This window comes from Papio anubis, chromosome 14 (genome assembly GCF_008728515.1).
Source record: "Papio anubis isolate 15944 chromosome 14, Panubis1.0, whole genome shotgun sequence".
Classification (NCBI taxonomy): domain Eukaryota; kingdom Metazoa; phylum Chordata; class Mammalia; order Primates; family Cercopithecidae; genus Papio; species Papio anubis.
The window spans coordinates 13,881,832-13,894,507 of record NC_044989.1 but is presented as its reverse complement, the minus strand read 5'-3'; the positions used below and the strand labels follow the sequence as shown (position 1 = coordinate 13,894,507).

At 33.7% G+C, this 12,676-nt stretch overlaps 1 long non-coding RNA gene across 3 annotated transcripts in view; it reads left to right on the top strand.

The window, feature by feature from the left end:
- LOC103876737 overlaps positions 1-12,676 on the top strand; it is a 633,632-nt gene that overhangs the window by 347,018 nt on the left and 273,938 nt on the right. For all 3 annotated transcript variants that reach the window (XR_004178378.1, XR_002516525.2, XR_002516523.2), the window contains exon 5: positions 1,995-2,159. This is a non-coding gene — a long non-coding RNA (uncharacterized LOC103876737). The remainder of the gene's footprint in view (positions 1-1,994; positions 2,160-12,676) is intronic.

The window sequence follows — 12,676 nt, the reverse complement described above, 5'->3', positions numbered from 1 at the left end:
TTTACCCCAAAGTAAGTTATCAATTAATGCTTATTGTGTCAATGAACCAATCAACCAATTGACGAATGAGTGAATGCACTCTCATACTTGAGATCTTTCCTTCCTTTTGGCATTCCTTTATTTTTATTCTACTCCTGGCTACATCTTATTAACACTTCAAGGAGCAGTTTAAAGGCTAACTTCACTATGAAACTTTTCAACCATTCTCCAGCATGATAGAGATAATAGCTTCATCTTGCCTCCTCAAAACACACAAGTAACATTCAGTATGTGACAGTATTCTCATACCCATTATAGTCCAGTATAATGACACATTAATGTACCTATTCCTCAGGAAGATTATGGGATATTTGGAGCATGGAACTAAGTACTAATCATATTTTGGGGCTTCTCTGTATTCTCCCCAACACTTGAGTTGGCACATAAGAGGTGTTACATAGACATTTGTTACGTGAATGATTTGATCCTTAACTAGGGAAAATATTCCAATCAAAGTTATCGCAAAATTCTCTTAACTCAGTGCTAATTTCCTCTTCAGATGGCATTGTTACTTATGACAGGATCAGTCTTCTAGCCTCAGAAACCAACAAAACCCAAAACTTCTATTATATTTTATCCACTGCTGGATAAAATATAATAGACTTCTATTATATTTTATATATAATAAAATATAATAGCAAATTGAGATAATAAAGCAAGAAAGCTACAATAAAGATAAACTATAATAAAGATTAAGCTATGATTAAGATAATATACTTAAGAAAAATATATCTCTCATGTCAAGAAACATAACAGATACCTTCCTTGGAAAGCGGGTACCAAATCCTCAGTCAGCTCAGCTCTGGAACAGGAAACAGGGCGATGTGGCCCAGAATTCAATGACTGTGCAGGTGGCAGACAACTTGACACCCCCATGAAATCAGGAAGGCAAGGGAAAAGAAGAGGAGAAAGTAATACATTTATAAAATAACAATAACAAATCATAACTATAAAATTACATATTCCTTAGGTATAACATATTCATAAACTATATTGCATACGTGAAACAATATATAGGTCATATAGAGATTACATTTTTTAAGATAAACTCTATAAAATGATCATAAAGCATTTTAATTTTTTTCAGAAAATGGGAATAAAATCTAGGTAATTATATGTTCTTATGTGAGTTGAAACTTAAGAGAGATCATTAAAATAATAAAAATGCAAACCTTAACTTCCAAATCAGTAGAGGAGATAATAAAGACACCAAGAACTGGTCCCTCCAACACCAGTAATATTTGTTTGACAGAGGATCTAAAAATGCTACATCAGGGATATCAGCCGATTTCTTCCTTCCCTTTCTTCATTTTTTACCCTAATCCAACCTACCATCACTTATGACTGCTTTGACAGCCTCCCTTCACCTCGTTGATAAAGGAGGAACCCCATCCCTAAAGTGCACGATGGCCAAATCCACAGCACCTGACCCTGGATATATGCAATTAACAGCACTTTGCTAGTCACATATGATCACAGCCTCAGGGAAGAGGATTGCATTCCATGCAGAGCAATGCAGTGGGACACTTACAAGCAGATAGAACCCGAAAAGATTGTCAGAGGGAGGCATTGTAGTGACAAGAGGGTGAGGTAACCCTTGGTTTCTACAGGAGAATGTGATTGCTTTTTCTGAATAATTTCTCAGACTAGTAGAAACGTGAAACCCGTTAGCTTAAGGACGAGTTTGGTGTAGCTGATCAAACTATTAAGGAAACTAGCTTTGGCATAATCTGGGGAAACTTTCCCTCTGGGTTGGGTAGCTGCAGCGAGCAGGACTCAGGGCCCCCCCTAAACAAGGGGTATTTGTTCCAGGACTGCCCCCCACCTAAAAAAAAAAAATCCAAAGGTGCTGAAATCTCTTATAGAGTATAATGTTTTCATATAAACTATGCTACGTAAATAGTTGTTATACTGTACTTTTTATATTTATTTTTAGTTTTTTCTGATTTTTTCAGGCCGCTATTGACTGAATCTGCTGATGTGAAACTCGCAGATACAGACGGGCAGCCTTTGGTCAGCAAAGAGTCACGTCTACCCAGCTGGAGCTCCTGATCTACTCAGCCACAGATACTCGTGCTGTTTCCTCAAGCTCTGTCCATTGGGACTTCCAACCCCTTCGGGTGAGTGACTTTGTTTTCATGGTTGTAAGTTATACTTTTCCTAATGTTAAGGTTTATAAAAACCATTTGAGGTAACTTACAAAAATGAATACATAAACACAAGAAAGAGGGAAGAACAAAGGGTTTTTGATAAGGAGGAGAAAACTAAGCTGCAAAGAATCTGAGATGAGATATTTAATACAATTTATCGTACTTTATGGTTCTAAGATTCCTGGCTGTCTGTGGAAAAAAAAAAAATAACCAACACAACCACAACCAGAGAAACAAATTAATGTGCAAGGTTTTATTATCTGGAAAATGAAAGAAAACTGCTCATTTCATGCTAGAATTAGTTTATAATAGATGTTACAAAATATAAACCACTCTCTGCTTCTATAGGTTTACCAAAGTTGTAGAGATGTATATTTTTCAAATGACCTTTTTCTATGGCAATGCTTTCTATAATGGAATGAATATATATTAAGAGCGTATTTTGTATCCGCCACTGTGCTTTGAACTTGATGTACATAATTTTATCTAATCCTCATCCCAATGCTGGTGAACTATATTCTACTTTTGAAATTTTATAGTTGAGTTAATAAAGGCATACAGAGGTTATGTTAAATTCTCAAAATGAAAAACCTTGACAAATTGAGGTCAAGATGCAAATCCAGGGATACGTGGCTCCTAAAAGAATAAAATTTAATATTAAATAATAATGCAGTCATCTCTATTTAGAATTTAGGTAATGGCTTCCAGACATGCCACTTTTATAATAATAGTGTCCAGGCATGTGGAATTAGAGCTTAAAAATGCACAGAAATGAGTTGTTAAATCCTATTTACTGACTTGTATGCAAGTAAACCCAAGTAGGCATTGAGTGAATTTAGAATACCAGCCGACCTACATTGTGAGAGTTGCAAGTGTGTGCTTGTCATGCTCATACATATACAGAATTACCATTATTAATGTGAGATTGATGGCCTCCTATATCCAGTTTGTTATCAAAACATAAGGCAGTGGGACTAACTATGTCCGGTGCATGCTAAGGGCCAGCCCACTTTCTGAGTTTTCTTTGGAAGTTTGAAAAGATAAGGCAAGGATTTCCTTGCAAATGCTTAGGTTCTTCCCAATGCTTGAGCATTATTTATTTAAATTTTAAACAGTCTCATCTAAGTCTAAAACATGGGAAATAAAATTATAATAAGGTGGGAGTTAATTATATTTTGCTAAATATGATAACCTCCTGTGTTTAGTTTATCTGTGTTTCTAAAGCAGTGCCTGATGAACAGCATGAAGCATCACCAAGCCAGAAATTTAGTGCTCACGTTGTGGGGAAGATAAGAGAATCTTTAATTTGTAGCAACAGAACTTGGTAGCAATTACTGAATTGAAGACACAGGAATATTTTGTGCTGTTGCAAAGTAAAAATTATCAGTTTCAAGGACACATCCTAAGCTGAAAGTCCCAATTTTGTGGGTATCTGAAAAACCACTATGCATGGTTATATGTGAATGACTAGTAAATATTATTCTAAAAATTAATGTTCTTAGCAATCTCATCTAATTAAAAAGCCTCCCAAATAAAAGAAATGAATGTTTAGCTAGCTCCTGTATGCTGGCAAATAATTTGTTGTCTAGCGAAGTTGAACAATCAGACCTCACTATTGTTCTAAGGAGGCAGGCCTCCCTCTTCTCTTATCACAACACACAAGTAGAAATGTTGCAGCACAGACTCAAAAGCAAAGGAAATAAAGGTACCATAAACTGAAGGATACGGGGAGAAAATGCGTTTAGGGTCTTATTAAGTCCCAGGGATCTTTGGGTCTATCTGGGCTTTTATTTTCCTGTTTTCCACGCTTTTATTATTATTATTTTTTCACCCTTTCTCTTTCTGCCTTGGACCTGTGTCTCACTAGCTGCTTGAGAAAGGAGTTGTGCATGGCACAATGTAAAGAAACCAGGGTCTTCAGATGATGCTGAGTTCTCATTTTGGAGAGAGTAAGATTAGGCACTTTCTTTTTTTTTTTTAATCGAAGTTGTATGTCTCAGTTACCTAGGACAGGAAAAATCGCAAAAATCAGGAATCAGATTTGTGTAACTGACTGCAACTTTTATTGCATCTTGTCTCCCAAGGAACTCAGTATGGAGAACTGTGTGCAGGATGATGAGAAATGACATTTCAAATGACCTTTAAGTCGACTTCCAACCTGTAAAGTGAGAGACACTGGCATAGTCATCAGATTGCCCTATTGCACAATTTTGCATAGGATTTTTAGACTCAGATGTATAATTTTTCATTTTCCATGTTACATTTCAAGGAAACATAACCTCTTGTTCAAGCCCGTCAAAAGCATTTTGGATCTGGGTTCTGTGGCATGGCATATGACCTAACAATCATAACTATACACCAGAGGTGAATTTGACAATATGTCACCGTGTAAAGTCCTCAACCAAGCTATTAGGGAAGAAAGAAAAAATTGAACAGATAAAGGACAGATACCTGTGGAATGTAAAACATTCCTTGTTCTCATTTGAAATGATCTGTGTTGGCTATTTACCCAATTCTTTTGGATTCAGGATTAATTTAATTAGTTCTATTTTGGTATTTTGACATGTTTACAGCAAATGTATAGATAAGCATAGAGATACATTAGAATATTTAGATATTGGGATTTCCTCCCATGAGCATGTCATATCTTTACCTTTCAGTAGTTTTTATAATTTTCTATATTTTACAATTTTGTAACTTTTATTAGCACTACAATGAGTCTGTAGATTTAGAGAGAATAGGCATCTTTATAACCATAAGATGTCCTATTCAAAAACATGGGCAATTTTGGACATAATTCCTAAAGAAACCTTATGTAACTTGTTAATATTAGTTACCTAATATTAATGTAATATTAATGTATTACATTATACATAATGTATATAATACATTGATATATACTGTATTAATCTAATATTAATGTAACATTAGCTACCTAATATTAGTGTAATATTAGTGTAATATTAGATACCTAATATTAGTAATATTAATAAATGTTAGGTAATATTAACTAATATTATGTAATATGCTAATATTACTAAATATAGGGTACCTAATATTACAGTAATATTAAGTACCTAATATTGGTGTACTATTAGGTACCCTATATTTCTGTCACTATCGAAAATATATGGTTTCAGATTACATATTCAGTTAAAATGTGTAGATCTGAAATCAACTCTCATTAACAAACTTTTTGTTAAGCAACCTTGCTATAATCTACTACTCATTATAATTTATCCCTAGGATATTTTAGAAATATTTTTTACACACATCAGATAATCAAGTTACCACATTTTTATTTTCTACCTCTTTTGTTTTAAAAAAATTATTTGTGTTGAATTTTATTCAATGCCTTTTTGGCATGTATTGAAATGTTAAAATTGTTTGCTTTTTAATATGTTGATGGATGAGGTACATTCATACGTTTTCTAATGTTAGAACAAAAATTGCATTCTGTAATAAATGTTTATTAGTAATTATGTTATCCATTTTATACATTGCTTAATTCTTTTTTTTTTTTAACATAAATAACCTCTGCGTACTGCCAGCAACCTTTTTCCAAAAGTCAGTTTGTCTTCATAACAGCATTTCCTGGCATATTATTTAGTCTTGTTATAAATGCAAAAATTATAATGCATAATATTTTAGCCCCAATTCCACAACCCTTTTCCTTATTATAATAATGTAGTATAAAGCTCTCCTCTTTAATTAAAAAAACCCCTCTCAATTTAGGGTACAAAAACATCTTTAAAAACTGTTTGCTGATAACCAAACAATTGATGTGGGTATTAAGAAGACATTTCTTTGTGTTTTTATTTGGGTTCTTCCTCAAAATTGCTCCTTTTGAGGATGGGGAGCCTAGCATATTTGATTTATTCACAGATTCGGATGTGTTTGGAGGGTGAATTTTCTGCTGTGAGTTACTTCTCTGGGGATTAACTCCCCCATAATTTTGTGGTGTATTGCTCATGGCTGAGAAGCCTTTTGTGGCTTTGGAGAACACAGATCAGAGTAGCCCATACATATTTGTGTGATGCTGGCAAGTGCCTAGAACTGCCCACTACTATGAGATGAAATCTGATAGGTTGGGTTGATTTGGTTTGGTGTATTATAAGTGTATGCTCACTTTGTATAGGGTTATCTTTTTAAAATTATATCACTTTTAACACCTCCTTTACTTTTTTTTTCCAAATATTTCTTTTACATTTTCTTGTTCTTTTAGTATACAGATATTGGCAAAAATAAGTACTAATTATAAAATGAAATATAGAAACATGCAAGAGAAGAATCCATGGCTGGGAATTAACTCACAATAAGGATGATACTCTGATGCTGTCTTAGCACCAAGGGTACATGACATCTGCATCACCTTTGTTGACATATGAGAGACTTTAGGAAACTTCTACATACCATTCTGTAGCACTAGTAATTGTGTTTGGAATATAGCTCAAAGACATTAATACACAGGTGTTGTTTAAAATTTTGTATTAATTTGGGGGAACATTGTTTACCATCTTTCTTATACAAACATAGATCATGAAACATTGTGTTGAAAAATGTACATTCTATGAAATTTGGGGATTAAAAAATAGGCGTTCTACTGGGATAATTTTACGTAAGGGCAGTATATAATAGACTACACCTTTTTCTTTAGAGTTTTGCATCCATGCTTATGAAAGTAGTCTCTAAATTTTATTTATTATATGGTCCACATCTAGGTTTGATATCAAATTTCTTACAATCTTCACAGAATAATTTGTAGAATTATTTTTGTTCATTACTTTTCATTCATTTTAATTCTAAGTAGTTTCTGTAAGAATGGAATTAATTTATAATTAATATAATTTACCATTAATATTTGATGGAGCCAACCTGAGAGACTTCGTTTCTTTTTTGTGGTGAGATATGTTAATGACTTATTTACTGTCATCTCAGATTAAACCAGGACAACCAAATAATTTAACCACAGTTATCATGATTTTTTGTTTGTTTGGTTGGGTTTTTAAAAGAAATCTTTTCCACATTATGTCTACTAGTGTTTCATTGAGTTTACTGAGTCTGAGAATTGTTTTCTATCTCTTTGGTTTTTCATCTTTTGTCTCAGTTACCACTTCTGAAATTTCAGTTATGCGTTAACCCTCTCTCATGTTACCCTTGTCTGTCTTTCTGTGCTACAGTTTGTGAAATTTTTGTCAGGTACCTTTCCCAGGCTACACATTTTCTTTTCTATAATTTGCTGCTTAACTCCTCCATGGAGTCCTGTATTTTTTCTCCTTTCATTTCTAAGATTTAAATTTGTTGTGAGTTTCATTCAAAGTCTAATTGGTCATTTTTGATAGTATCTAGTTCCTTGCTGATATGTTTGATCTTTTCTTATAATTCTTTACTCATCATTTGAATACAGTAATTCAAAAATCTGATAGAATTTAAAATTACTATTTTTTTCTCTATTTATTATCTTGCTTATGACTACTTCTTGCTTATGTGTTTCCTGATTTTTTTATATTTAGGTCTAAATTAATTAATTTATGGCCATCTTTAAGTTGCCTTCTTCCTGAAAACTATTCATTTTGCGTTATAAAGATGTCTGTGGACACTGATAACCCAGGATCATTTAAAAATAGATCTAGTCTTACACTTTTTGGACCATATTGAAGTCTGAAGTCTGTTTGAGTTTTGGTTACACTTTTCCACCAGAAACTTTTTAGTTTTTTCTTCCAGACATAGCATTTTGTAACGATAGGAGGATTAGATTCCTGTTTCCCACATGAGAGTGATATTTCTAAGCTCATACGTTTACTGACCGTGCGGTTCGTTGAGGTCCTGGCTCTGGGTAGTAGTGGTCTGATTTCCCACCTCACGTAGATACTCAGCTTTTTCTCTCATATTGTGCACAGGATGGATGAAACCCACTCACGTTGGTAAGGGCAGATCTTTGTTCAATTCACTGACCCAGAAACCCCCTCATGAACATACTCAAGAATAATGTTTACCAGCTATCTTGCTATCCCTTAACTCAGTCAAGTTGACACCTAAAATTAAACATCATTATATACATATAGTGATTTTTTCTAAAAAAAATTTAAAAAATGTTTTTTCTGTATACTCACACACTTAGTGATTTTTTCTAAAAAACATTTAGAAAAATGTTTTTTCTGTATACGCACACACTTACATATATGCATATATTGATATTATTAAATTTTTGAAATTTAACCTTTTAATGTAGTGAATGACTTTATTTATTTATTTATTTATTTATTTATTTATTTATTTATTTTGAGGCGGAGTCTGGCTCTGTCGCCCAGGCTGTATTGCAGTGGCGCAATCTCGGCTCACTGCAAGCTCCACCTCCTGAGTTCCCGCCATTCTCCTGCCTCAGCCTCTCGAGTAGCTGGGACTACAGGTGCCCGCCACCACGCCCAGCTAAATTTTTGTATTTTTAGTAGAGACAGGATTTCACCGTGTTAGCCAGGGTGGTCTCGATCTCCTGATCTCGTGATCTGCCTGCCTGGGCTTCCCAAAGTGCTAGGATTACAGGCGTGAGCCTCCGTGCCCAGCCCATGATTTTTAATATATTTTACTTTGTGTTAAGTCTTCCTTGCCTTTCTCACATAAATAATATGTGGTCGCACATTTAAAAATTCAGTTTCCCAATATTGTTTTTACAGTCTTTGTATGTATATTAATGAAAATGCCTGGGAATTTTCTATTGTCAACCAATATTTTTCTGATTATGATATCAAGATGAATTCATCTTCTAAAGGACATAGATTTTTCTAACTTTCTTTTATGATAAGACATAACTTCTTCTCTTGAAAGCATCTATTTTACGAAAAATGTCATTATTATTTCTTGTATTACATCTCTATTGTGGTTCACAGTTAAAGACAGCTGAAGATTTTGCAGCAGCTGCCTCAAGAATGTTGGCTTCTTCTTGGGAGTTTACAAATACTAACTCATTATCCCTGAAGTGTGTAATGTTGATTTAGGGAACTAACTGTAAAATTTAACAAACAAAAGCATATACATCACACGTTCAATGATGAATAATTAACTTACAGACAGACTAACAAGTGTTCTATAAGTATAAGAGCAATAGAAATATCTCTTCCAGACTTATCACTCAGAAATAAGCATAAATATTCTAATTTATGATATTGGGCTATTACTTTATATATATATATACACATATGTGTGTGTATGTGTGTGTATATATATGTACACACACACACTGGCACTTATAAACATATGTACACCTTTAGTTCTTGGTATTGACCTACACATTTTCATTTATTTTTGTGTATCTATATTAACATATGCACATATTTAGTATTCAGTATTGGTCTATACATTTTCATTTATTGTTGTATATCTGTAAACACACACATATGTGATCATACAGGACATATTTTGAATTCTACTGTTTAATATAAATGATATCTGTCTTTGTATATTTAAATGTATATTTATACTATGATTTTATATTTTCTCAGTCTCTTTTGATTATGTAGTAATAGAATTCATGTAATCTACCATTTGGACATTTATGCTGATTCCAATTTTACCTGGCTACTTTAACGGCATTATGATGGAAATACTTGTACAATATCTTCCTCTGCTTATCTGATAATTTCTTTAGAAAATATGTATATAAGCTGAATTATTAGGTATTTACACCTTAGGGATATGGATTTTTAAGGTAAGCTTTTAAGTTATCCTCCAGAAGAATTTTATTATTGATTTGTAACTTTGATATGTAAAGGATAACAAACTTTCTTATTTTACATATGTAGCAATATTTTGCTTAATTTTTCATTATTTTTCAGTTTGGCTCTTTTATTTATTTATTTTAAAAAATCACAAACACGAAGCCATAAAGCCTATCAGCTATTTCCTTCATGGTTTCTGCTTTTACTGATATGCTTTAAAAAACTTTTCGTGGCCAGGCACAGTGACTCACACCTATAATCCCAGCACTCTGGAAGGCTGAGGTGAGTGGGTCACCTAAGGTCAGGAGTTTGAGACCAGCGTGGCCAACATGGCAAAAACCCATCTCTACTAAAAATACAGAAAATTAGCAGAGCTTGGTGGCGGGCTTCTGTAATCCCAGCAACTTGGGAGGCTGAGGCAGGAGAATCACTTGAACCCAGGAGGCAGAGGTTGCATTGAGTCAAAATCATGCCTTTGCACTCCAGCCTGGACAACAAGAGCAAAACTTTGTCTCAAACAAACAAACAACAACAACAACAAATTTTCGTATGTCAAGACTATAACAGGAATATTCATTATATTTTCATTTACTGCTTTTATACTTTTATTTTAAAATAAACTACATTTTGTTTATTTTAGCTTAAATATGAAATACGTATCTGGCAAAATCAGTCATTTTTCTGCTAAACAGTGGGTGCTCTAGCCTCATTTTTGAATTATTCATTGCTTGAATACCAATTTTAAACGACATTTTAAAACATTTCAAAATATAGTACAATGTCCTTTAAAGAATTTACTATGCTTTTCATTGATGTGCATGTCTGTTCTCACATGGTCATGGGCCATATTAATTATTATGGCTGTTAAATATAATTTATTTTAGAAATAGCTTGGTATCCCATTTACTAGACTACATTGTGAATCATGATTAGAGATAAGATTACAGAGAAACATTGTCTCTCTCTACATAATTCAAATCTTTTATAACAATTGTGTATCATTCTAAAGAGCAGCAAAGATGTTTCTATTTAAAAATATACAGCAAAAGAAAAACATAGTTTGTCTATTTTCAAAACTATAGTTTGAGATTTGGTTAAGATTACATTGCACCTGCAGAGTAATTTCAAAAGAGCTAAAATATTAACAATATTAAATCTTCTCATTTCTAGCCAGTCATTTGTCCTCTGAAAAATGAGTAATCAGACTGTTTCAGGGAAATGCAAAAATTGGAATTTGGTATAAATTTCTTTCATACAGTAAGTCATCACAAGGGCAAAGATATTTTCTACATATATTTACTTATTTATCAACTCAGACATGCCTATAGATATAGTAGTTGTCACTACAGAATATTGTAATAGCATTATTAATTATAATTATAGCTGAAATATTTTTGATATTACCTAATTCAGAGAGGGACATTTGATGTTTTAAATACTCATGAGAAAAAGACTGGCTAAGAACTTTCAGTACATTTTCAGACATATACAAATTATGTATAATAATCAGACATAACTGATTATATATCATCGTTATCCATCCAAAAGTCAGAGTGTCTATTATATCCCAAACATAGAGCAAGTGAAGGCAATGCAAAAATGCATAGATTAATATAATGTGTGCTTCAATAACTGTATTAGTCTGTATTCACACTGCTATAAAGAACTACCTGAGACTGGGTAATTTTTGAAGAAAAGAGGTTTAACTGACTCATAGTTCTACAGACTTAACGGGAAGCATAATTGGGAGGCCTCGGGAAACTTACAATCATAATGGAAGGCAAAGGGGAGCCAAGGCACATCTTCCCATGGCAGAGCAGGAGAGAGAGAGAGTGAAAGAGGAAGTGTCACACTTTTAGACAACCAGATCTCCTGAGAACACACTCAGCATCACAAGAACAGCAAGGAGGAACAGCAAGGAGGAAGTCTATATCTAAGATTCAGTCACCTCCTACCAGGCCCCTCCCTTGACACATGGGGATTACAGTTCGAGACGAGATTTGGGTGGGGACACAAATCTAAACCATATCAGTAACTTACAGTATATCAAGGTAAACAAATCTAGAATCCATCTTTTTTTTTCCTCTGATACATGTATTCCTATATGTTCAAAGTGGTAGCAGATTGTCCAGAAGAAGGTAGCTATTAGCATGTGAATCTAAGAAATATTCATACTATAATGTTTGAATTGTCAACTCTTTTTCACTCCTGAATATAGTCCAATCACCGCTCTTCTCACATGAAGACAAAAAACATCTTTTACTAAACTAATCAATGATCTCAGTGTCCCTAACTTCATTGAATATTGCTATATATCTCCAACTATACCAGTGACTCCCTTGAACACCAGACCTCTGTATTCACCTAGCTATTCATTACTTCCACCTAGATGTATCAAAAACTCCTCAAAACTGACTGTCCAAACCAAACTCACAGTATTTGTCTATTAACTTGATATTCCATTGATGATGCTAATATCAATAAAAGCAACCAAAATCTATTTAGAAGAAATCACTCATTCCATGTTTTTTCTTTCTCTTTTTTTTTTTTTTTTTGAGACAGAGTCTCGCTTTGTCACCCAGACTGGAGTGTAGTGGCGCGATCTTGGTTCACTGCAACCTCCGCCTCCCGGGTTCAGGCCATTCTCCCGCCTCAGCCTCACAAGTAGCTGGGGCTACAGGAGCCCACCACCACGTCCAGCTAATTTTTTGTATTTTTAGTAGAGAAGGGGTCCATATTTTTAAACCCATGTTTTTCTGTACTACCATACCC